This window comes from Ochotona curzoniae, unplaced genomic scaffold (genome assembly GCF_017591425.1).
Source record: "Ochotona curzoniae isolate NIBS_2020 unplaced genomic scaffold, NIBS_Ocur_1.0 contig_2723, whole genome shotgun sequence".
Lineage (NCBI taxonomy): Eukaryota > Metazoa > Chordata > Mammalia > Lagomorpha > Ochotonidae > Ochotona > Ochotona curzoniae.
In genome coordinates this window covers 28,405,980-28,432,044 of record NW_024465573.1, presented here as the reverse complement: position 1 = coordinate 28,432,044, position 26,065 = coordinate 28,405,980, and positions in this window count along the sequence as shown.

Below are 26,065 nucleotides of genomic sequence, written 5' to 3'. Positions count from 1 at the left end.
GTTATCTAAATTGCTTCACTCCTTACCTACTCTTTTATTCTATTTGTGATTCTCCCTTACACACACAGTGGATAATCAGAAGGGATGGCAGCCTTGGGGAGCATCTGTTCTGCATCTTACCTACAGCTCATACAACTTCTGCTCTAACAGCAGGGTGACTCATCTGAGTTGGAGTTGTGGTCATCAGGATTTCACATCACTTAGCACTTTGATGCCATCCATTATCAATTCATTCACCTAGCAAAAGAAAAATGAAGGATATGGGAAAGGTGGGCTTCCTTCTTAGAACCTCTGGATGAGATATCAGTAGTCAAAAGCAGAAAACTGGATAAAACTAAATAAAAATTCATTGCAGAAGAGCAACTCAGAAGTTGCCTGCAATTTCCAGTGGGGCATTTTGGAAAGTTTTACTTTGATGGGCCTTCGGGGTACATTGCTGAGGGAGCAGATAGGTGCACATGGGACTTGTGGAAACCAAGCCCTGATTTTTGAAGTTATTTCCTAGGGGCCAATGTTTCAGTTTGACTTTTAAGAGAGGAAATATGGAATCAGTCTCCAATCATACTTTAAGACCTTTACAATAAGAAAGTCAAATCAGAGGCAATAAATCCCCGCAAAGACCTTGGGATGGGTATGCGTAGGAAGTATAAGAGTACCATGGGAGGAGGAGAGGAAGAAGAGGAATGCAGCTTGCAAGAACTGCCTGTAAAGCTGGACCCCTTAAGTCTTGCAAAGTGACTGAATTCACAACACCATGCCTGTCAGATAGTGTGCACATACATGGAAGAAGAGAACTTGGAAACTGCACTTTGGACATGATGAAATACACATGAGGAATCAAGAGGGCTGATCCTGCTTGTATATGAAACATATATGGGTTAAACATACATGAATTAAATATGTATTAATTACATGTGGGTTCTGACTGCAGAATAGGAGTTAAATTGAGGTACAAGTCATTATATAGCAGAAACCTGTCTCAAATTTTGTGGTGGCATTAGACTAAGAACAATCCAAAGAAAAGCAGTGAGTGGTTTCCATGATGACAGGTCTGTAAAAAAAAAACATGAAAGGGCATTTTCTTAGGGTTACTGACTGTTTTCTTATGTTTCAGTTGAAATGTGCTCCCACCAGATAAAACACTTAAATGCAAGGCTATAGAGAAATTTCATATATGTTTTGCATTTGTTTCAGGTAGGAATTTTCCCCCTCTTACTACAATATCAAAGCATGGTTAGATTAAGAGAATAGCATAAAAGGTGTCTCCTTTACACTATCACCTATACAACCCCAAAGGAGACTATCTTTAATTTGCTATTTGTGATTATTTCAGTTCACCCTCCAACAATTTCAATAAGCATTTACAATTTTTTTTACCTTCCAAATTTTCCACTATTTCTCAAGCGATTGGGTTGTTAATGTAATTATTTCAATAGATAATTAGTCATAGACTCCAATAAACATCTGGAAACTAAATACAGCAATGACAGAAAAATATAATGAAGGAAAACTAAACAACTGCCTGCCATTAGAAGTATGCAATAAAATCAGGTTTGTTAAATGGTCTTCTGCAAGAATAACAATCTGAAGACTTTGTATTTCTATAGCATCATTATCATCATTATTAAGTTTTTATGATTAACTCTGAACTTATGACAAGCCAAAGAAAATAATACACTATCTGGGAGTAATTTTTCCCCCATATGATATGAATTAACTTTTCTGGGAGAGCAGGTTCTTGCTCTCAGCACGGGGAAGAGATTGTCTCTAGGGAGTCCATCCTAACGTGAATGTAGCAGCAAAGGCAGCAACCAGGAAACAGGAAATTGCAAGGCCAACCTTAAGCAAAGGGAGTCCCAGTCTCCTGCAGTCCACAGAAGCTCCCCTTCCAACTGAGAGCACCTGACAAGGTATTGTAATCCTTCCAAAGAAGCTAGACAATTTCAGTGTTCATTGCAGAGACTGGAAAGTTTAGGTCTCCTGGCGTGGCACAGTATAAACAATAGGGATCAGATATTTTGTGCAAGTGTCTGGCATATTAGTTGGGCATGTTACAGGGAGAGAGGAAGTAGTTTCTCTGCTTTTCTCAGCGTTTTCTTCATTTCCTTTACGTCCTCTAGGGACTTCTAGGATCCTTGATGTCCAAACTGTTCTTTACATGTGCTCACCAAGTCAACATAGGTAACATCACAACTATGTCACTGGCCCAAACATCACCAGCTGATCATGGAGATAAAGATCAGTAGCAGAAATGTATTATCAAACCAACATCCTTGTTGAGCTACATCAACTTGGGAAAATCACATAATAGGCTCAATGCTTTTCTTTTCTTTTCTATTAATTGATAATGAGTTGAATTAAAATTAAATAGCACCAAGAACAGCATAAGACTTACTGTAAGTGGTGGTCAGTGGTCTCATTTAATATTGTTTAAGGAATCATGCATGAGATTTTCAGCCCTGGGAGACTGCTTCATTACAAAATAAAGAAAAAAATCCCTCCTGGTAAAGCAGGTACTATAAATTGGGCCTTTTGAAAAAGCACACTATTTCATCAAGGACTTTGGTTACTACTAAATAGAACCAACTTCATCTTGCTTCAGCAAAAGAAATGAGAAGCAGGAAAGGGATACTTCATAGGCTGCAGTATTTCCTAGAATCAATATAGCTGGATTTATAGAGCACCACTGTCCGACAGAAGCATAACAGGAAGCATGTCAAGAATTTCAAAATTTTCTAGTGATTGCATTAGAAAAAAGTAGAAAACAATGGACTAATTTAACTCAAAGTAGCCAAAAGTATTATCATTTCAGCTTTGCATCAGTGTAAATATTTATGATATGTTTTACATTCTTGTTTTATGCTGTATTTAAAAATCTGAAAAACAGTTGACATGTATAGCACAGCTCATTTGGACAAAACACATTTCAAGTGCTCAACAGCACAAATAAGTAAAAACCATATCCAAAAGCAGCTCCAGAACCACCTGAAATGAAGCAGAGCGGTAGTCTCTGCTGAATAACCTGGACTTCCTGCTTACCTGTGACCCCTGTGTAGGCCAGTTTCTGTCGATCTCTGCGTATATCCTGAAAATAGCTGACACTTAGAACTAGAGTGTTTCACCATGCCTAATATGAAGCTATGCTCAATCGGTAACTATAATTCAACTCCGTGATCCACTAGGGAAAAGAATGTGATTGACATACTTGTCACATATTCACTTCAGCTCCTATTATCCAGTGGGGGAGAAAGAGCAAGGAAAGGTATAATGAACAGAGCTATCATTTAGAAATGTGCAGATTAAATCTGCATTAAAGTATTCAGTGACCAACCTCTGGGGCACTTTACAGGGCTAATGTTTTCTGCAGATGATAGTACCTCTTCTTCAACAGTAATAGTTAAAGTTGGTGCTTAATATTTATCTTAGTTCTCTAAATTGGTTATTACTGTTGCAGTCATTGGGAAGAATCTTTATAATTAATATCCTGAATCAAGGAGAATGAAACTATTTTTTAAAGTGCAATATAATTAAATATACTAAGCTTGATAGGACAAGAAGCAAAATTGAGGCTGTTGTACAGGTAATTGGGTAGCCATTTCAAAATGTTAAAAACCTTTCTTAGCTCACATATTATACAATGAAGAGATGACAGCCCAGACTTGTTGTCCAGGCCATGTTTCCCCAGGACCCTGTCATGCATAATTCTGCCCCTGTCCTACTGTGTACTAAAGGAGGGTGTTCAGGTTTAAGTCTGACCCTTTTCCTGCATCATAAAAGCTAGTTACAAATCTCAGTGTTAGTAGTGTGATGAAGTTCAGCTTCATTGTTCAGACATTAAAAAGAAAGCGACCATGCTCTGTTGAGGCAAAGGATCCCCATCATTAAGTGGGCCATGATAGCCCTCCTGCTGCTTCCAGGTCCCCTACTGTGCCAGCCTTTGAGGAGCCATTTGTCTGTGACTCACACTGAGAAGCTACAGCTGGGGAGCAAAGTCTCCTCCTAAGGGGGCACACTTCTGAAACCCCCAGACGTGCAGACCCCAGTTCACCCCCCAGGGTAGCTGCTGCTATTATTTTTGTACTGACTATTATTCTCACAGGAAATGAACCAAATTGCTTTCTAGGACAGAAAAATGTGCAAGGGCATATCTATATTTAGTCCTATTATTTTGAACAAATATATCAATTTAAGGCCATGTTCCATTACCTAAAAGTGAGTTTGCATGCCTCAATACAAAGCAATCAATACAGGACAATCACTTGACTCTGTGTGTGTATGTGTGTGTGTGTGTGTGTGTGTGTGTGTGTGTGTGTGTGTGTGTGTGTGTACATAATTACTGGATTTATAGTGGCAGTGATAATTTGATGATGATAACAGTGTGATCATGATTAAGGTGGTAGTCATGATTATAATCCAGAAGATCTAACTGAAGATTTTCTCCCAGTGACACATCAAGTCAACCTCAGGAAGCCTGCATTCTAAATTCCTTAGTCCCAACAATGGGCAAGCTAACATTCAAGCATTCACTGATATGAACCAGATTTAGAATGATTATGTCAGTCTCATCTCCACTCATTGCTCATTATTCCTATTTTAGATATATTTCCCACATAAGTGTTCTATGAAAAATCTGCTATTTATGCTGGATATTTTACACATACAAACACATGCTCATTGCAGACAAAGGCTCTTGAGACAGAAAAGTTTATGAAATATTGAGCTAAATAAAGTGAAAGTTCTGAATGCATATTTCAGAAGTGCTTTTACTGTGGCAATAGACATTGAGACTCTGAAGAAACTCATATCTATTTAAAACAAACTACCTTTATTTTCCCACAGAGCTTTCTGTGGTGCCAGCTTCCTGTAGAACACATTTACAAAGTCATGATGTTTATGGCATGTACTTCATGTACTTATTGAGCAATTTACATGTGCTATGGTCTATATAGAAAAGCATTATTGTTTTTACTCAAATTTGAGAGATAAGTACTATTTGAGTATCAAACACTGATAAGGAAAACCTTCAATCAACTTAAATTTCCCACATTCCTCAGAACTTGAATTTGAACTGAGTATCTTGCAGAGTCTACAGTCTTGACTATTTATAATATCCACACCTGAGGATTTTTGATTCAGATGGAAAATGTCAGAAGGCTGATCAGAGTGAATCTGGACGCTGTATACTCATCCCAGAAATGTATAACCATGATTTTCCCTCTTTTGGAATTGCAAGTTCTCAAAGTCCATTCCATTTTTTTTTTCAATATGAGGATCATTTTGTGTTTATCCTTAGGCACTAGATTTACCAACATTGTACGGTTTCTCTTCTAGAGACACATAGCTTTGCCTTCAAGCACAGGCACTACCACTTACTAGGAGTGAGACCTTCAAAAAATAGCTCAACTTCTCAGGGGCTCTGACTCCCCAGCCATAAAAGGAAAATTATACTAGTTTTAGGGACTGAGTTCCCAAATGAAAACTTATGACATTCAGTAGGTTGCTATTTGTATTTGGCTTAGTGAATTATATGATATATAAATAATAATAATGTGCCAGCATTCATTAAACAAATACATAAAAATGAAGCATATTATCCATTCAAAAATATGAATGAATATTACCATCATCGTCATCATTTTTATTATATTAGAAAAAATAGCAAACTTTATCAACAATAATAAAATTAAAAGTGCCACCAAAAATCTTTTGCAACTTGATTCGCAACATACCAAAAACGCAATTTGGAGGGGGGAGACTTTAATCATTATTGAAGTGATTGAGAAGAAATACAAAAAAGTAGCCCTGAATCTTGAAATAACTACTCAACACACACAACAAAATGAAATAGTTTGTGGAATGGGAGACTATTCTCATTTACACATCAGAGTAAAGGTATCATCTATATTGCTATAACTCAGCAAATTAGAAAAGAAAAAGTTTTAAAAATACAGAAAGATTTCTTCTACATTCAAAATAATTCGGTTAAACAGTCAACCCTCAGTTACTTAGAAACTTTTCCTTCATTACTCCAAATTCTCACATAACAAGATGTCACTATATTTAATTTCAGTGACTAAATCTATGATACAGAGGATATAGTTTTGAAGCATGATTGGTAACTCGTTGCCTTAGTAACATAATCATTGAGTCTTCACAAGGTATAGAGTCTTTGAACAAATAATATTTGCTGAACCATAACAATACATTTTCTCAAAGAAATGGTGGTTTTAAAGGAGCAAGCATCACAAAAAAATAAGTTAAACATATCTGTAGCAATGCAGTGTTGGGGCTTATTAATTAAAAATTGGAAATTTACAGTTTTAATAGATTACTGTGAGTCACAAAATATATTAAAATATTTCATTGATACTGATTTTTTAGGAATAATTATAAAGCACGTAGAACTTCAGAATTAAAAGGATACTTTCATTCATTATTTTGTTTCATTTTCACATTATAATAGCTCTAAAAATCCCAGTAGCAATGATATCAGTGGTTGTGGATGGAATACTATTCTAAAATATTATATGGGTTATTTCAATTATTATTTCAAAAACTCCAAAGTGAAGTGTCATTTTATCTAAGACGAGAGGCTCACAGAGCTGACAAACTGCAGAGACCGCAACTTCAACTTCAGCACCAGGTTTTGCAGCTCAATGAACTGCCGCCTCCAAAACTCGGAATACCAGAAAATTGTACTGTTAGTAGTTATAGGAAAATTAATTTCACAGCAATTAAATAAGTTTCAATTCTGTTCTCAGCCTCAGTGGAGATATTTCAAAGTGTTCACAGAACATTTTTACAATTACCAGTTAAAAGAAAATTAATTTCACATTAATTAAATAATTTTCAAGATTGTTCCTCAGAAAGGGACTTTAAAAAGTGGAAGTAATGGAATTTTTTAAAATGATTTTAGGCCGAAGCTAAGAAAGACAGGAAAAGGGGGAGAAGCAAAAGAGAGAGAGTGGGAGAAGGAGAAAGGAGGGAAGACAGCATCAGCCACCAATCAGATTAAACCCATTAACAAGGAGAAGCTGGAATTTGTGCCCAGCCCACCAAATGTCTGTCACACAGTGCTTCCTTTTTCGAATGAAGATAGGTTATTATGCCTGATTTTTAAAATAATTTTTAAAATGAGTAACAAAATTGCCTCCAAATATCAACATTCTGATGTGATCATCATCAATTTTGGTGATAATATTTTATGTACACATAATTTATGTACACATAAATATAATTTCTTTATGTAAGAGTATCAGTCATATCATAGATATGCAGAATGCTTTCCCTAAATATTAATGGACAAGGGTCGCAGTATCAAAACTATGTTCTGAGTTAACTCAGAGCATCACAGCAAACTCAGGGAGCAGCTAATTGGTACCAAACAACTACCACCTGAAGGGCATTCACTAATCAACTTCTAAACCACTTCAACTTCTACTTAGACATAACATAGAATAGACACACATTAGCCCCTTAAGACATCCCTATTCCTATGACTCTTTTGATCAACCATTTATTTGGAGCTTATAACTGTTTAGACTTAACTAATATATGAAACCATGGGGATGGAGTTGTAGATTAGCTGGCTAAGCCAGCTAACAAGTTCCAGTTAATGTCCTAGTGCTCCACTTTGGATCCAGCTCTCTGGTAACACATTTGGGAAATGTTCCAAGTGCTTGGACACCTGTCACCCATGTTGGAGCCCTAAATGAAGTTTACAGCACTTGACTTTCACCTGCACCATCTTTGGCCATTGTGACTCTTTGGGAAGTAAGACAGCAAAGCGAATATTTGTGTGTGCGTGTGCATGTGTGTGACTTCAAATAAATAAGTCTTTAAAATATGAGCATAGGGTCAGATTAAGACATTTGTATCACAAAGTTTCCATGTTCCATCCCTGCACCTGGTGCCTGGCTTCAGTTTCCTGTGCTGTGTACACTGGGAGGAAGCAGGTGATGGCCCAGATAACGGATTTGCTCACCATCCAAATGAGAGCCCTAGTTTGAGCTTCTAGCTTCAAGACTCAGCCATAAGCCAGCCCTGGGTTATTGTGGTCATTTGCTCACTGTATCATAGAAAATAAGACCTTTTTCCTTGTCTTTCTTTCTTTTTCTTTTTCTCTTTCTTCTTTCTGTATCTCTCTGCCTATCAATTTGACAAGTACTTTATTAAGAAAAAAAAATGCTTTTGGTGAATAAATTTTTAATGCTGAAATATTTTTATAATGTAGAAAATACTTATTACAGAAAAAAAAATCTATACATGAGTTTCAAAAACACTCTCTTCATTAAAGCAGATTTATAATGTAACTTAATGTATCCTAAATATATTAAGGGTTTTTTATTTGAAAGAATAAATTTAGAATAAATGAAAAATAAATTCATTGTCACTCCTAGAGAGAGAGGGAGACACACAGACATGTGCATGAACACATGCACACAGAGATTCTTCCATTGACCGACTCATTTTCCAATTGGCTACATTTGGCCAGGGCTGATCAAGCTCAACCAGGAGCCAGGAAGCAGAAACCTATCCAAGTCTCCCGCAGGAGTGGCAAGGATCCACTCATCGTCACTACCTTACCATGCACTTAACAAAGTTGTGGATCAGAGGCAGAGAGACTAGGACTCCAGTGCCATACTGATATAGGATGCTGCCATCCATAGCAACAGCCTCACATGCTGCATCATAATGCCAACATCCTCACAAACCTATTTAAAGAGCTCCACAAGTTCAAATCTTCTGACAGTTGATTCGAGGCTTTCATTACCAAACTCACTGTCCCCTCTAATTTGCTTTTATAGTTTAAGGACGTATATTTCATTTTAAAATTCCTAACTCACAAAAACTGCACACAAATAATTCCCCCAGCACAGCTGCCCAAGCAAAGTGTTCTCTTTAGGGTCAATGGGAGAAATGATCCCCCAAAAAGGAAGAAGGAGAAATGATATTGTCATTGACAGCTGGTAAATCCTGGAATCCTTTCCCTACAAATCCTGACTCAGCGAGACATGTTGTGGTTCTGCTACAGCTCTAGAATCACATTGATTTCTGCACTTGACCTCAGTTCATCTTCCATGGGAAAATCAACAACTTAATCTTAGAGTGGGTAGTCAAAAGAAATAAAGTGAGTTGCCTATTATTTTGGGACCTATTACTCCTCCAGCTGCAAACATGCAGCGGAAATTTACAGTTTAAAGACCTAATTTGGAAATAGTAGAAAAAAAAATGATAACATAAAACAAAACATAATCTTCCCCTTTTCCTACCAGGTCTGCTCTGAACACATTGATTTCCCCAGTGACTGAGATGGACAGAGCCACTGTGGTCATTAAGTCTGCACAGACTTTGAAGTTCACAGCTTGTACTCCACCTGCCCAAGGATCCATCTCAGGAAAGATAACAGAATGCATGACAATCAAGGTGACTGAGAAGTATGTTTCACTTCTGAAGAGGTATTCCCTTGTCATTCTATGTAATTAAGACAAAAAAAAAAATCTACGCTGTTCATTGACAAGTGCACCATGATCCCCTTCCATGTTTAATTATGACATTCATCACAGTTTTCCTTTGACTGAGAGAAATCCTACCATATTTCAGAGGGCAACTAAATCCCAAGGTTATATTAAACAAATCTGACGGACTAGGTAAAAACAGCATGGACTCTGTCTATGTCAGGTTCGTTAAGGAGCTGCTCCTGCAGCTGAACAGCGGGAGTGCTGTGCTGTGGCATCAACAGCAGGAGCAGTACATTGCCATTGCCTCTGCATAGCTGTGAGGGAAGCATTATAAAGAGATATTTGAGGAATCCTTTTTTTCTGCTAAAGTCAGGGAGGAAAAGGGAGCCCAGATTTAGGGTGTAAAATGTGGTTGCTTTTCCCTAAAGTCAGTTGTGTATAGGGGCAAAGAAAAAAGGAGGAACAAAATTAAATATCTAAGACACACTGATCGTCCTATAAATTAGCAGAATTGGGAGCTGAGGGTTTATCCTCTGCCTGAATTGTAGGCATCCCATTTTGGTGCTGGTTCATGCCCTAGCTGCTCCATTTCTGATCCAGCTTCTTGATAACAGCTTGGGAAAGCAGCAAAATATGACTTACGTGCTTGGGACCCTGGACTTGGGAGAATGGGAGCTGGCTCCTGGCTTCAGATCAGTTCAGTTCTGGCTATTGTGACCCTATGGGGAGTGAAGCAGAGGATGAAGCATCTTTTTCTATCTCTCTGTCTCTTCTCTCAGTAAATCTACCTTTCAAATAAAAATATCTTTACAATGAAGATGAAGTTTTAAAATAAGACTTTGATGATTCACATGAAGAAAAATGTTCTTTTATTTAAGCTACATCTAATATTTAGTATTTTTATTACACTGGAAATTTTGAATTTTCAAGTTACCATATGTCCAATTATGTTATCTTAGTATCATTTCTTTTGGCTTTAATGCATTGTTTTGAAGGCAGTCACTATGCAGTTAAACTTCCAGAGTAAATGTAAACATCTGAGTTGAGACTACTAACATTTTTAGACTTGAGTTATACTCTGGCCAGTCCCATATCTCATTTAATAGTGTTTCTAAAATATTTTATATTTGGTATACAAACAGCAGTTCTAAGCAAACTGAATTCATCATGCGACATCTCAAACTTATATTGTAAGGGTGGGTGGAGTCCCGATAATCCTAGGCAGAGGCATGGGTGTTTGGCATGTGTCTGGCTGGGGAATCTGCCCCAGGGCGCACTTCCTACTGGGTATCCTAGCTCCCTGTCCACCGCTGATATGCGGTGGGCAAATCTTGAGCATGCCCAAGCCTGAGGTCCAGGAATACCCTCTGTCCATTGCAATCATGCTGTGGGCAGATATCGTACAGCTCTGGGCATGCTCAGGACCATGGTTCCGCCCACCGCCGTCATGTTTCTGAATGGAGTCCAAATAAATCTGGGCAGAGGCATGACTGTCTGGATCTCCCAGCCACATGGCTGTGACTAGGAAAATCTGCACCAGGCCAGGCTTCCTGCTGGGGATTCTAGTGCTCCAGCCACTGATAACACACGGTGGGCAAATCCCGAGCTTGTGGATGGCAAGAGCACCAGCAGTGCTGGGCTTCACCACTGGCTGCCCCACAACACGCTCTGGGTTCTTGGGAGTGTGTGATTGCTGTCTAGGGACATCCATGGATAAGTACACATAGGTGAGGAATGAATCCTGAGGGACACCCAATGACAGGGCAACTGTACATGCAGGTAAGCAAGGGGACTGAGGCCTGGTGGTTTGAAAGGGAGAGACTTGAAGACCTGTGTGAGTCAGACTGATGCACCAGCCCACAGGGGAGTTCTAAGTTTGGCATGTTAGTATGGAACATAGCTGATCACCACACATGAGTCCAGATGAAAATTAGGGCTAGAGGCCTATCTAGTAGGGCTAGATCCCAGTACCTGACTGAATGTCAGAACAGAGGATGGGTCACATTAGGCAGGACCATGACACTAACCAGCACATGAGAGAATCAGGTTGAGGGGTATATCATGTGGGGGATATATGGACCAAACCTATGGAAATACAAGTCCCTCTGGTTAACAAAAGAGTTGGGGTGGTGATGGGCTTAACTAGATATGACCATGGAATCTGTCAACACTCACAGGCATAGGGACCAAGCCTAGCCTGTACAGGTCCAGGTTCCAGCATCCTCATGTGCATCTTAAAATAGAGCATGGAGCTGGCTGAGCCGCTCACACTAAGCCAAAATATAGAAGGACAGACTAACCTGGGCAAGGGCCCAGCACACACTGGCATGTGAGATCTGGCCAAATGGGAGAACTTGGGAAACACCCCTGGGGGTTCACAGCCACCTCTGGTGAGCATGTCATCCAGGCCTGGGGATTGGGAAGCCTGGGCAAGGCAGCTCCAACTGTTAGCAAATGTGTGAGTTGGTATAGGAAGGAGGCAGACTGAAAGAGCCAAGCAAACCTTAACTCGCCAGCAAGTTCAGAAACCAGGCTGAAGCTCAGGTCATGCCACTCTAGGCTGTCACACCTACCAGTTTGCATGAGCCAGGGATGGGAGTTGTCTGAGCAGGGTCAGGTTGTAGCACCCGCTAGTGAGAGTTGGGACTGGGGGCTGGCTGGGTCAGGCCAGGATACAGCATGCAAAGCAAAGGCCAAGACAGTTGAGGGACTAAGCCAAATCAGGTCAGACCATGTGCAAGATCTATGGCTGGGTAAAGGCCTGGCTGTGGAGGAATGGGGACAACCTGGCTGAGTTGTGGTTCCCAGTGGTTTTCTCGTGGGCCAGAGTGGTCTCTGCTGTCTGGTCTGCACATGGCTGCAATGTCCCCTGCCACACGTGTGGACAGCTTCTGGGATCTGCCAGACAGGCCAGACTCCAGCACCCACTGGTGCTCATAAGAACCAGGATAAGTGCAGGACAGACTGGGCTAGGTCTCTGCCCCTACTGAGCCATGTGTGAGTTGTGTTTGGCTGTGGACCAGGCTTTGCTGGGCTGCAACACCCATGAATAAAAACCAGAATTCGGGAAGGACCACTGTTCCAGCTGGGACAGAAGGTGGACTAAATAGGGCTGGCCCATGGACCCACCAATAGCTGGAAGATCTGGCATTGGGAGAGATTCTGATGGAGGAGCAACTCCCTGCAGTTCAGTCCAAGAACCACAAGAGGGAGCAGCCCAGACCAGGCCAGGAAATGGTACCCACTTGCATGCATTTGGTGCAGCTCAGGGGAGAACCAGGCTGGGCCAGTTCATATCACTCACTGGCGAATCCAAGCAATAGAATAAAGTATGGGTCAGACCAAGTCGGGCTACAACACGATCCAGTTCACATGCTGGCCAGGATTGGGAGCTCACGCTATTGGGCTAGGCTGTAACCCCCACAAGTGTGAGCTAGAATTGGAAGATAAGCAGTAAATATATATTAGCTACAACCAAGCTACAGCACCCACAAGAAAATGCCAACGGGATGCAGGCCATGTCAGACTGGGCCTCAGCACCCAACCAGCACACATGAGACCCAGGGAGGATTTGGTAAACCTGGTTGGGGTTCCGGGTAGGTTCCCCTGCTAGACCGCCACTCCCACTGGTGACTATGAGAGCTGGGGTTTGAGGCAGCCAAGGCAAGGCAGGGCTACAATACCTATTAGTTTAATGTGAGCTGAATCAGGGGAAAGCCAGGCTGGCTGACTGTTCCTACTGGTACATGCATAAACCAGAGTTTGGAATGGTTGGGCTTTGCTGCATTATCAGCTGGCAGATGCTGGCACGGGCGGGGCAGAGGGCAAATTCTGTCAAGTTAAACTGCAGAACCATCTGAAGAGTGTTATATCTTGGAGTGGAAGTGGGCCCAGTTGCGAAACAATGGGCACTTCCTTCTTGCAATGCCACTCTGACTGGTGAACATGAGAACCAGGACTAGGGCAAGCACAACTAGATACATTGGAATGCACTGACACGTGAGTGGCCTGGATAGTAGGGCTGGTTGGATTGAACTAGTCTTCAATGACCATTTACATATATGAGAGCTGAATGGGATAAGGGACAGACTGGACCAGTCTACTGTACATACTAGAAAGCTCAGGATCAAGGGCAGGAGGCAGGCCTGGTGGAGATTACTGTGGGTCACTCTGACTAGACTGAAGCTCCCACTGGTGTACATGAGGGCCAAGTGTGTGGTGGGCAGGATTGGGCAGGGCTGGCATATAACATCCATTGGTTCATGTGGAACACAGGGCTGGAAACAGAACTGACCCAACAATTGCAATCACCAGCATGTGCATAAGCTGATTGGGGTGACATACTGTGCTAGACCCTGTTTTGGCAAGTACACAAAAGACTCAGGTCTGGGATCACCTCAGATCAAGTTTCTTTGGGGATCCCCCAACTGAATTGCTTGACTCAGAACCCCAACCAAATAGGGAGTTGCAGGTGTCATGGACTGACCATGGAGTGAGTGTGTCAAAGCTGAGCCTCATCAGTGGCCTACACGGAGCAGTGGACAACATATCCAGGTGCACATGGAGGATATGGCAGTACATGGGAGTCTGCACAGGACACCTGATACCACAACAGAGGATGGAGGACAGAACAAATTAATCAACAAACCCAGACAAATGTTGGCAGTGAATATCTAGACAGAGACTGTTAGGTAGACTATGTCAACCAGTGGATCTGGAGCGATTTCATTGTGCTTGAAGTGGTGAGATCAGAAGTAATTCAGAACTGCTGAACTATCAAACCTCTTGAGCATGATCCTTGGAGCATGCCCCACCTCGTGGACTCTGGGGTGGTGCTGAGCATCTGTCCTCCATCCCAGGGTGCAGAGGCATTTGGGTGGCTGGGTATGGCTTCACTTATTTTCTTCCCCCTTCCACCAGATACAGGAAGAAAAATAACAGAATGTGGAAAATGTTTTAAAAGTTAAATTATAAATTTAGTAGTTATAAGAACCAGAGTTTATTGAGTTAGTTTTGTAACATTTAGTTAAATGTAATTACATTATTTGTTTACTGTATTTTTTCAATAAATAAGATGATTTGAGAACCTTTCTTCCACAAAGTGAAGAAAAAAATTGTGTGCATGAATCAAATCGTTTTATAATTAACTAACAAGGAAATAAGCTTAAACTTAAGTTAAGTTATATTCCTCCTGTACCACCAAAAAACAAGTATTGAAAAGAGTTGGGGACCTGCATGATGGTATAACTGGCTAATTTTCCCCTGCAAGCACCAGCATCACATATGAATGTTAGGTCAAGAATCTTGGCTGCTCTACTTCTGATCCAGCTCCCTGCTATTGGCCTGGGAAAGCAATGGAGGGATGACACAATGGCATGAGACCCTGCACCCTGAGGGAGGCTGGGAAGAAGCTCTTGGCTCCCAGCTTCGGATCAGCTCAGCTCTGGCCAGTAAGACTTCTGGACAGTGAAACAAAGGATGAATGAACTCTCTGGTTCTCTTCTTGTGTAAACTGAAAAAAGAAACAACAACAACAAAAATGTCTTTCAAATAAAAGTAAATGAATCTTAAGAAAAAGAAAAGATAGGTTTACCACCTATACTCAATGTTGGTTGAGATCACTGTTCAGGATGGATTCTATAAAGCACTGAAGGTAAACACTTAAAGGGCAAGACTTCATCTACATCACTTATTGCGGTATCCTAAATCCCTAGACAATTTGCTCTAGGAAAAAGTTGGCCCCTAATCAAATGTAAATTGTACTTAATTAAACTCTTTCACCACATATAGAGACATATATTTTAACTTTCCCACATACACACACATACATACAAACACACAAGAAGTGGAAGATTTTGATTCAATGAGACCCCCCTCAGTGCTACTTTGGCCCCTCCCCTTTCAAATATCCATATTTTTAGCATTTTTCTCAGTTGTCAATTAACTTTATGCCCTTCTGATAACTTTTGTTGTTGCTATTATTCAAAATTAGCCAGAATTTAATTTCAATCGAATAACTATGTAATAAATTAAACAATTTTAATGTTGAAGAGAAGGGGTGTGTGTGTGTGTGTGTGTGTGTGTGTGTGTGTGTGTGTGTGTGTGTAGGTGGGTACACGGTGGGGAAAATAGCTGCATTATGTTACGTTATTGGATGTTTGAATGCCTCTGAATGGAGTTGTATTGCTTACAATCACCTGGATGTGAAGCAGCAGCCTTAGCAAAAATCACAGCTAGTCGTGAGTTACACCTTTAGAGATATGCCATATGGCTGCTCATTAATTGCTCATAACGATGTTGTAATACAAATAATTGAAGTCACCAGGCTTTGGTGCTGTCTTAAATTATCTTCCACTCTCTGTGGTTTCTGTCTCCACAGTCCTCACTCGCCTGCCTCGCTCTTTTTTGCCTGCCTGAGGTTCAGCCAAAGGAGACAGCAAGTAGTGTCCCAGACAACTCTGATCTTCCTGCTTATTCATTTTTCAAGTAAATAGTCCTTTCCATTTAAAGAGGTCACTCCTGTGAGAGGTTATTAATGCCAGCCAACTCAGACGAACCACATCCTCTCCTGATCAGAATAGCCACAGGGGCCAAAGCTGGGCCCTGAGATCACACTGTTCCTCTCAGAAATCAGCAAGGGCTTTGCATAGGAAAAGCGAACACAAATATCTCTGTGTGCACAGAGCCTGGGTTTTCTTAAAGTAATTGGATGTTATTATTGGTATCGGGGCTTTTCAACAATGGGTCATGACCCCCAGTGAGATTAAAAATCAGTTTAGTAGATGGAAACTAGTGTTTTTGTTAAATGCAAGGTTTTCAGAATCAGATTCTGTTGCTCTTTAAAAAGAATCATTTCATTTAACCTTTGAAGGAGGCACAGCTAAAATCAGGAAAGTTTTCGAAGCAATCACACACAAAATTCTGTGTGTCCCTCCCAAACCCTTGTCACTCAACTGTGCCACTGACACAGTGAAGTTACTGTGAAAATGTGTATTGTTTATTGACATTTGTTTTGCCTTTGGGTAAGTGCTGGATTGCCCCTTTATTGGTATGAAACTGGAGATGAGTGTTATCATTATCTTTCAAAACAGTACTAGTTGGAAAACATGATTAAGGTCATACAACTAACAGATATAAATATCAAAGTTGTGCAAACTATTCATCATCACACCACACTGCTTCTTAAAGCCTGTGGAAATACAAAGCGGTCAAATGTGCAACATGGGGGTAGAGCACCCGGCACCATCAAGCTACACAAAATCATGCCTTTATGGGATCCAGAGCAAACAATCTGCTTGGTAGCAACCTGGGAGCAAGAAGGTGGAGTGAGACTCAGACATTTTTTTTCCTCTTGCTAGGATGACCTTTCTGAGCTACCTTTTCAACTTCCCTGTGGGGAGAGGGGGGATCCATCTTGTGTGCGATCATGATAATTTGATTTAGTAACTTCTGCTGAAATTACATCTCATCTCTTTTTTTTCCTTTGTGTAGACCTGGTGAGTCGTTACTCCATTGAAATTCATGTTGTCTTTTGTCTGTTAACTCCTCTGCTCTCAAATCAGACAATTTTGTTTTTATTCCTAGTTTTCACTTATTAAATCTTCTATTTTTAATTTACTTATTGAAGGCATTTGTCTGACAGGTTTAAAATGCAATGCTTCAATGACACTTAATAGGCTGAAAAAATTAAACTATTGAAAATATATATGCACATAAAATAAAATTGCTCTATGAGAATGCCCTGGAAAGCAAATTAGATAGATGGCTAGAGTTCAATAAAAACAACTTTGAAATATATTGGGACTGGGTTATTACATGCTTACCCTGCCTATAGCCAGCATATTTCCTTTTTATTGTAAATCGTAAGTTCAAGCTACAAATACTTCCTATTGACCTGAACTTAGCTGCACTTCAGCGTCTTTCTGTCTTGCCTGCCAGCAGCCTACAGCATCTGTCATGGGATTTCGTGAGCTTTTATGGTGACTCAGATGTTTTTTCCATATACACCATGCCTTAGGTTGAACAAGTGTATTTTATTCAATTGTACTCTCAAATTTCTAGAGTGATAAGAAAAGAGGAAACGCTAGTGAAAGGGTAACATGGCTGAAGAAAAGAGAATCAGTTGGGTCAGAAATGCTAGGAAAATCGGGTTTGAGATTTTCTTTCGTTCTGTTGGCCACTCACCCTCTGTCTTCCTCAGTCCCAATGACTCTTGCTGCAGATTTCCGTCTCCCTTCCCTGCCACCTTCCAGATACTTCCTTGCCTTTATTTCCCGATTGTAGTATCAAGGATGGAGGTAACTTTTAGAAACACTATTCTAACTGGGACAAGCTTATAAAATGAGATGGAAGCAGAAAATTTCTCATTTGAGCCCCTTCTCCAAGACAGACATAAATTTTCTGTTTAGACTTCGTTAGCCATAATACCTGACTGCCAGTGAGCCGCACAATAGAGTAGCTGAAACTGCTGAAGCATCAATGTAGCAGGTAATTCAGGGCTGTAGATAAGAGTTTCAATGCAGTCAGCCTTGTGGCTCAACATGAAGTCATAGCCTGCAGTTCCAGCTTCCAGTCCCAGCACCCATTTGAACCGTTCCTGTCTGCTTCAGACTTGCCCCAGAACTGAGTTTTCAGCTCTCTGCTACCACCTACTTGGGGGACCCAGGTGGAGTTCTAGACTCCTGCCTTTGTTCTGACCCAGCCTTAACTAATGTGGCCAGTTGGAAAGCAACTGGAGTCGATGGAAGAACCCTCACTCTTGCTCTCTGTCACTCCCTAGTTTTTTATAACTTAGCCTTTTAAATAAATAAACAATCTTAAATGAAAGAGCTCCGGATTTTGATCAGATGCACTGGATTCGGGCATTTTTCCATTGTTTTATCAACATAATATTATTATGATATAACTTTTGACATCATATAATTTCTGTAAGTGTCATTTATAAAAGGAAAATGATAACATCTACTTGCAAGAGTTATGTGAAATTTAAAAGAGATAGTGTATATAATAAAGGGTGATACTTTGTAAGCATTCCAAATGTTATTATTTTATTGCCATTACTATTACTACATGAAGCCCAAACTGATAGAAAGACATTAGTTACATTTTAAGATTTATTTTTATTGGAAAGAAAGATCATATTAATGGAGAGAAGGATAAATGAGTCAGAGAAAAAGATCACTCATATGCTGGTTCACTCCCCAAATGACCACAATGGCTGAAGCTGAGCTGATTCATAGCCAGGAGCCAGAAGACTCTTCTAGATCTCCCACATGGCTGCAGGGTCTCAAAGCTTTGGGTCCTGCTTTCCCAGGTATAAGCAGCTACAAATTTGATAATGTTTGTGACAAATGCACACCAAAGACTGGGTAGCAACATAGAAGTAACTAAGGAAAAAGGAGAGCAAGTCGGAGCTTGGAGAACAGACATTTATACACTGCAGGTCAGCTGGTAGGCATGATTTCAGAGTATTTTTGTAGACAGGCTTAGAGAAAAGAGCCCTGAACTCCCATTCCAGGGCAAACACTGCCAGGTTCCAGTCTAGGGTAGGTCAGTGCTCTCTGCCTCTTAATTTGTCAGATGTGACATAAAAGCGTTGACTTACTGTAACACAAATGTTCCTTCCAGGTATCAGAGTGGTGGCTGGCAATGGGTGCAAGTATGGGAACTCCAGTGTTAGAAGAAAAAGAAGTACTGTAAGTCATCAGTAGGTAGGGAAGATAAGGCCAAGAGGAAGTGAAGAAAGGGAGGGAAGAAAGAAGGGGGCAGCATGAGGAAGAAGAAAGAGGGGAAGTACAGCAGAAAGAAGAGGAAGAGAGAAAATAAAGAGAAAGCTACAAGAAAAATATTAAAAATTGAATGTAATTTTCCTATTTTTGTTATATTAGAACATTTGTAGCAGGAATTATCTCACACTGTGTCAGCTGATCACATCTCCTCAAAAGCCTGAAAATGCATAAACAGCTTGCCAGACACTGGCACTTACCCTCATGAAATAGTTCAATGGATGTAACACACTCACTGGCCTCAGGCCAAGTCCCTCACACCCCTCAGACACAAACAGCCTTGGAAAAATCAGTTTTCTTGTCCAAAATTAACCAACTTCATCTAATAATATTAGATTTCATTACTTTAAAAAAATGTCCAAACACATTTTCTATTAAAGTAGGAACTTTAAAAGCTCATGGAAATGGAACGAGAGGATAATGTGCCTTTTACATAAACCCTTTGAAGACCCCCTTGTACAGATAAGATTTAACACTTACCAGCTGGCTGATCCTAAAACAGTTTCTAGAACAACATTTAAATACAGCATTCCTTAAAGTAACACTGAAAAGTCTTTTATTCCCAGAATATGCTGTAGAAACCTTCCTGAAACTGTCCAGTTGAAGCATTTAAACGTCAATGCCTCCAACAATTATATCTTCTTTCTACTTGTCCTCATAGATAAAATGGCCTTGGGAATAACTTTAATGTATATATTCAAGCTTGCATTGTATTTTCAGTTACACTTAAATATTTGTGTATTTATGGTTATTTTGCATTCATGCGCTCTTCATAAGGTAATAGTTGTTTTCGGACATATCATTCTTGAATTTATAGACAATATAGTGTCCAAATCAAATCAAAGTAGGGCACTCAACCTTGTTTGGGAGAATCAACCTAACAAATCATCTCTGGCTACTGTGATGGACTTATCAATGAATACATCAATCAGATGGAGCCATTGCAATCCAATGAAATTTTTGCTTGAACTTTTGAACTTCAATGGCAGGCTGGGACTGCCATTAAGTAACTTTCCTCTAGGAAAGAAACCCTACCTGAAGGAGTAAACCCAAAACAAAAAGCTCAGGCCTAGGAGATAGAGGCACAGAGAAACTGAATGTGTTTGCACCATTGTAGGCCTTCTTTGATTGAGTAAGGCCAGTCTGGTTATTCCAACATGCTTGTTTCTGCTTTAAAAAATATTGTTGGGCCCTGTATGGTAACCTAGTGGCTGAGGTCATCATCTTGCAAGCGCCGAGATTCCATATGGGTGCCAGTTGGTGTCCTAGCTGCTCCACTTCCTTCCCAGATCCCTGCTTGTGGCCTGGGAGGGCAATAAAGGATGGCCCAAGGCCTTGGGTTCCCACATGTGTGTGGGAGACCCAGAGGAAGCTTTTGGTTCCTGGCATCGGGTCAGCTCATCTCTGGCCCTTTTGGTGACTTGGAAGTGAACCAGCAGATAGAAGATCTCTTCCTCTTTGTCTCTCCTCTTAGCAGATCTGAATTTCCAATGAAAATAAATAAACCTTGTAAAAATATTGCTAACTTTAAAGTATGACTATCTTGAGTGCGTATATAGCTTAGTTCTAATTACATAAAGAATCATTACCTATTTTAAAAAGTCACTCTTTTTCTAATACAGAGATGTACTTATACCTGGCTATAATCACACAACACACACATGAGAGTGATCTGACATTACAATTGGAATTGCCCTGTTATATTTCTTTTGTTTCAAGTGTCACTGACATTTGATTATTTTTCACTAATGCCTTGAGGCTGTCTATTCTTTTCGGACTAGATTTCCATAGCTACTCCTACTTCTTAGCTTACCATGAAAAATACAGCATTTGGAAATATTCAAAGCAACCCACTTCTAGCACAAAAGGATTTCAGCATTCAGGAGTCTAAACAGTTCACCTTTTACTTCAATGAGAGCTTTATTTTGTCAGCGATAGTCCCTTGACAGAAACATCCTACGTTATTTCTGTCTATCTAGTTTTTTGTTTTTTAAGTGAAGCACTTTTTAAGCCGATCATGGGGGTAAACAGCCTCACATGGGATAATTAGGATAATTATTCATTTTGAAGATTATTAAAGGACAGACGTCATTTATAGACTTTTTCATCAAAATTTAGTATCTTTCTAAATGAAGCACTCTGGTGACTTAGCCCTCACGTTGTGTAAAAGCACTTCTGAGGGCAAACACAGCCTCTACTCAGGTCTTTGGGGTTTCTTCTGCACCCTTCCTTGGCCTGCCTGCTCCTAGCCTATGCCTAAGTGACTGCCTCCCTTCCCAGGGCTCCAGTGAGCAACTGAAAACCAACGACTCCCAGATACATCTACCAATTTTTTTTTCATCTATCTCCCAAGTTCAGTTCTGAAATTTCTGTGGTGTCCCAGAGTATTTGATAAAAACTCAGCTTAGATCAGGTGATGCAGTGGTGTCCTCAGGCTACCTTAAACTCTAGGGCGGCTTAGACAATGGAAAATTACATTCTCACTATTCTTAAGGTCGAAGTCCAACATAATGCTATCATTGTTAACCTTTATTTTGAAGGTGTCAAATTTTCCTCTTCTTAAAACTATTATAGACATATTGGTTTAAGGTCTGCCTTAAAAATACAGTTACATGTAATTTCTTCTTTGAACACCCTATCTTTAATTCAGTCACATTTTAAGGAACCTGGAATTAGGATTCCACCGGAATTTTGCAGAGATATAGTTTAATCTGAGGGTCTACCAGACACTAGGAACTCCATAGGGTCATGTATGTGGAGCACTTATTTGGAGTGGAATGGGTGCTCAGATAGTACCAGAGTAATCCCACATCCCCCAGGCATAATAAATCTCACATGAACTTCACATCGCATCATGTCCTAGCTCTTTTTTTTCTCTCTGCCTGGGAAATAATTCAAACGTTACTTCTCCTTTGAACTGCCCTGCTCTTGTCTTCTCATGATGAAAGAGGTTACCACACTTTCATCTCCAAATCTTTTCTGGTAAGTACACATTGCATATATTTATGCATATATGTGTGTGCATATATATGCATATATATATATAGTTGTGTGTATGTATGTGTGTGTATGACATTATAGCCATTTATGTAAATGCCTAAATTCTCCTCTAAATTTTAATCTAATCAAAGCAAAGCCTTGTGTTCTTACCCTTAATCACCAGAATTTGGCCTACTGTGTGGATATGCTCAGCCTGGTGATGAAGACAATTGTTACCGCACTCACGTTCCACATCAGACTACCTGAGCTTACTCCCTGTTTCTAGCTCCTGATTCCAGCTGCCTGTTAATATGTATAGTTGGAAGCAGCTTGGATCTCCATTGTATTTTGCTTTGCTTTTAGTATTAAGAAAGAAAAAGAGAGAGAGAGAGAGAGAGAGAGAGAAAAGAAAGAAAGGAAGAAAGAAAGAAAGAAAGAAAGAAAGAAAGAAAGAAAGAAAGAAAGAAAGAAAGAAAGAAAGAAAGAAAGAAAGAAAAAGGAGGGAGGAAGGGAGGGAGGGAGGGAGGGAGGGAGGGAGGGAGGGAGAGAGGAAAGGAGGGAGGCAGGAAGGAAGCAAGGAAGGAAGGGGTTCCTAATTAATCCGTACAGTAAGAGACAGTTGGTGGATGGCATCTTTCAGGCCATTGAAGATTCAGATTGTAGTCCTGACTCTTCTTTGGTCTGGCCCAGCTTCAACTTTTAGTGGCATTGAGGAATAAACTAGTGAAAGCAAGCTCTGCACATACATCTATCTATATTTATGCATGTATCTGTCTTTCTGCTTCTCAAATAATTAAAAAAATGCAAGAATCTTAAAAGTTATGAACATACCACAAAGTGTCACAATGTTGTTTTTAAAAAATTAAATACTTTTAAATTTATTTCAGAATAGCTTTAGAGTTATAGAAAAGTTGAAAGACTACTACAGAAGGTTTCTATTTTCCTCTGAGACCTAGTTTTCTTATTGCTAGCTTCTACCATTGCCCATGTACAAATGCCACAACAACTGAACCAATATGAATTCATTGTTAACAAAGTACACAATTTTAATCTCCTTGTTTTTTGCCTAATGTTTTTTTATATTTCAGTATCCCATCCAGGACACAAATCACTATATTCAGTGATCATGTCTTCTTTGGCATCTTTTGTATATGATAGATTTTAAGACATCTATTGTTTTGGCTTTTAGCCTTTTTTATTGAAAGAAACAGCAAATCCTAATTAATGTAGGCATTGGAAAATAGAGTCGATTGGTGGATGAGATGTTATGGACTTTCTTTAATTTTAATGACTTTGACAATACTAAAGAGTACAGAATAATAGCCAGGGATTTTGTAGAAGGCGCTTCTTTTATTTTTGTCTCATGCTTTGCTGTTATACAAGGCTCATAGATTTATAGGGCCTTTTATTGTTAGGGTTTATAGGTTTGGTTAATACCATGAACGTGAAGTGCCAGTCTGATTACAACATCATGTCAAGTGAACAGATATATTAATGCAACTTTCCACTGATGACATTAGATTTGATCACCTAGCTGAGGTTGAAGAATGGCTCTCAGCTTACTAGAGATTGAAACACATTGAAGAAGAATAACAGTTTGCGATATGAGATGCCCTTATAAAATTCAAATGTCAGTGTCTATAAATAAATTGTATTTATTTGGACAAAGCCAAGATCATTTATTTACATATTGAGGGTGCAGTCAAATAGTTTAAAAACATATATATAACCTATCCCACAGAGTAAAAAATAAATCATTACCAGCTGGTCCAATGGTATCATCAAAGAGTAGCCTTGACCAGCTGTATCTGGAATCAAATCTCAGTTATGGCATTAAGATCTGCTGATTCAGTCAACTACATAAGCATGTCTGAGAAGTGGTTTCCTCATTGCAAAGTGAGTTTTTTAATGTCCTTTTCAAGATTCTAATGAGGATTGCAGATAAAAGTGAATAGACCTTTCACTAATTAATAAAAAATACTAATCAAAGAACATGATTATCTGCATCAAACTGACAATGGATCAGAGAAGCTCATTTGAGTGTGAGGGATGGCTCTGGGTTTTGCTAACTGTGCATCCTTGGCCAAATCATCCTTTCTCCCTGACACTGAGTTTGCTTGGGTACAAAGAGGGGTTCATACATATTATTTACTATAGAAGACAAGTACAAAGATGGAGTGAAAATATATAAATTTACCTTCCAAAGAAACATGAATTCAAATCTTCAATACATCAAACTTTGCATTTGGGTATCGAAATGTATTTGAGGGCCCGGCAGCGTGGCCTAGCTGCTAATGACCTCGCCTTGGGCACTCCGGGATCCCATATGGGCGCCAGTTCTAATCCCAGCAACCCTGCTTCCCAACCTGCCCCCTGTTTGGGGCCTGGGAAAGCAGTCAAGGACAGTCCAAAGCTTTGGGACCCTGCACCCACGTGGGAAACCAGGAAGAAGTGTATGGCTTTGGATTGGCACAGCACCAGCTGTTGCGGTCATTTGGGGAGTGAATCATCGGACAGAAGATCTTCCTCTCTGTCTCTCCTCCTCTCTGTATATCCACCTTTCCAATAAAAATAAATAAATCTTAAAAAAAAGAAGAAATCTATTTGGACATTGATTCAAGAAAAATGTAAAAAGAAGGAAAATAACAAAGGCAAGAAATAATCAATACTGCTTTGATTATCTTTCATTTTGAATTATCTTCTTTGTGCTCTACCCTATGATTCCAAGCACTTATTGGCTATCAAGTATGTAGCAAAGTAGGCAGAAAAATGAATGAAGTGCAACCCTTTATGTCAGGAGTTGTAAACTTGGTTGACTGCAATATAAAATCAAGAACTTGTAATTTCTGTAAATTAAACACTCCACAGCTAAGATAAAACACTGAAATAATTCATTCACATGGATTTCTAAATTTCTTGAAGGCACCACACAATCCCTTTTGTCTTCACCTCTCCAAACTCTCTCCAAACTACAATCATATTGATCCCCACATACCCACACTATTGCAGATGATCTCTATCTGTTTCCTGAATGATGAGAAAAAAGATTAAATTCAACTTTCATAAGGAGTCCTGGAGAAGATCTTTAGTTCCTTTCAAAAGACTTTCTTGGCTATGAATGTTGCTGCCTAAATATTCCAGGAGCTTTTATTGGCTGATAGAGCACATTTTTAGAAAATGCTCATCATGCATTTAAAATAATTTGAAAAATATAACATTAGGATATATCAAACCATCCATTAAAAATAGCATACTTTGACCAACAAAAAAAGGAATCCAGTTGATTTTTCTCTGAACTCTATAGAGTTCATACTTTTAGAGGACAAAGATATTGTAAGTTTCCATCTATTTCATATTCTGGTGTCCAGGACACATGAACATAGTAAGAACTAAATAAATACATACCCAATGATCACTTATACTCAAACCAGAAAACAAAAAGAAGTCTAGTATCACATTATTGCTCCATATTCCATTAAACTGATTTTCTTTCCTTTTTTTGCTCTTCTCCAAATATCCCATAATGCCTATTGTATATCATAGTAGATGCTTAGTTTTAGAATGCAGCTATTCACAAACAGACAGTGGCCTAGTCTTCACAAATTTAAAAGCCATATTGGAGAAAGTAGTTAAACATAGGAGAATCTATACTACACTATGGCAGAATTTATGGTAGAGAGTACAGAGTACTACAGAAGATGTATATTGTAAAAAAATGAAAGGCAGATTTACAAAGAGGGAGAGAGACCAAGAGAGACAGCTAAAGAGACAGAGGAGAAAGGATAGAGAGAGATCTTAGTCCCATTGGTTAACTCTAGCAATGGCTGAGGGTAGGCCAGG